Here is a 1,773-nt window from a genome sequence, read left to right as displayed (position 1 = left end):
TGTGAAAAAAATTAAGATTTTGCTCTTGAATCTTGACTTAGTTACCAATTTACAACTTTATATAACTTTAACCTGTCCTACTAGGCCTCCTAAATGGCTCGCGGTAAAGAATCCACCTGCCAATGCAGGAGACAAGGATTAGATCCATGGGTCAGGAAGATCCCCTGGAGAAGGAAATGGCAACCCATTCTGGTGTTCTTGCCTGGAAAATCGCATAGACAGAGGAGCCTGGTGGGCTACAGTCCATAGGGTCTCCAAGAGCCAGACGTGACTTAATGTATGAGCACACACACACACCACGCACAACTTTTTGAGAAAGGAACTATGACTGCGTTTCCTTGTCTCCATAAAATCTTGCCTATGGTCTTGCACACAACACATATTTCCTAAGTAAACATTTATATTTTAACTAGAATAGGTTTAATTTAATTCAGGATAAGGATTTGCGCTGACTTGAGGGAATATGATATAAAAACTTATCTTGATATAGAAATGACAATGTTGATATGTTGATATAGATATTCATATTTGTATTTATCCATTGGAGGCTAACATTAACTACCCATTGTGCAATATATTACCTCCATATGGTGTGCATACACAGTGTGTGTGCGCAAGACATATATCTAAAATTATCATAGATACCAGGTTGCGTATGAGCATGCTAAGTCACTTCATTCATTTCCAACTCTTTGCGACCCTATGGACTGTAGCCCACCAGTCTCCTCTGTCCAGGGAATTCTCCAGGCAAGAATACTGGAGGTACCCTGCTGCAGGGAATCTTCCCAGCCCAGGGATTGAACTTGCATCTCCTGCGTCTCCTGCATTGGCCGGCGGGTCTTTACTGAGATTTGAAACAAGGAAGTTTGATTTCAGAGCACTTTCTCTTGGTTCTTCATGGTCTGATGAAAGGAGTAAGGTATTCCAGGCATGTATGAGTATAAGAAACACCACAAAATGTTTTGGAAATTTCCAGTAATCCAATGTGAGGCAAGATATTTTGGCAAAAGGAGAATATGTTGTCTCTTTAGAGGACAAGAATTTATGATAAGAGATCTCTCTTCCCTGTTATTACAGTCCTGGTTTATATAAATAAAACTCAAGTGTACTAAAGTAATTCAAAGAGCTTGTTGAGGCAAAGATGAGATGGTCACATCACATATTATCATGCTAAAGGTCTAGAAAATTGAAGAAAAACAACTCAGGCAACTTAAAAAAAATCTGTTTAGTTTATCACAGTGTTTTCAACTCTAAAAATCCAGTATGGGTTAAAAACATTCAATTCTGTGTTCTTTCTCCTAAGTGGTCAATATGCATTTACTCTGGCACCTGTTTCTAATCAAGAATATAAACTGATTAAACTGACTTGTTTTCTCAACAGGTGTTCTCCATGCAGTTCCATTAAACTCGGGAATGCATAGAAATTTTCCAGAAATGCACACTGAAAAACTTTATTGCAACAGTCTATCCTTTTCACATCTTCATTGAGTGTTAAGTAAAACTTAGTCTCAGTTATTGTCCCATTCAAAAAATTCATTTGCTTCCTATTTAGAATAGCCACTGGTGTAACAACTCTTAACTGACCTCTGATTTATTGTTTCTTTTCTGCTATAACTAGAGTAATCCAATTTCATTTATTTATATATTACTTCCAGTCACTACAACCAAGGTTTAATTTCCCCATGACTTGTTTACCAGTATGATAAAAGAAAATACTTCTTTTTTTTGTAAACTGCATTGCCAAGATTCATATATAAGACAGAAGGGTACTTA

This window comes from Bison bison, unplaced genomic scaffold (genome assembly GCF_000754665.1).
Source record: "Bison bison bison isolate TAMUID 2011002044 unplaced genomic scaffold, Bison_UMD1.0 scf7180017864531, whole genome shotgun sequence".
NCBI classification, from domain to species: Eukaryota; Metazoa; Chordata; class Mammalia; order Artiodactyla; family Bovidae; genus Bison; species Bison bison.
The sequence above is the reverse complement of the archived record's forward strand: the minus strand, read 5'-3'. Positions refer to the sequence as shown.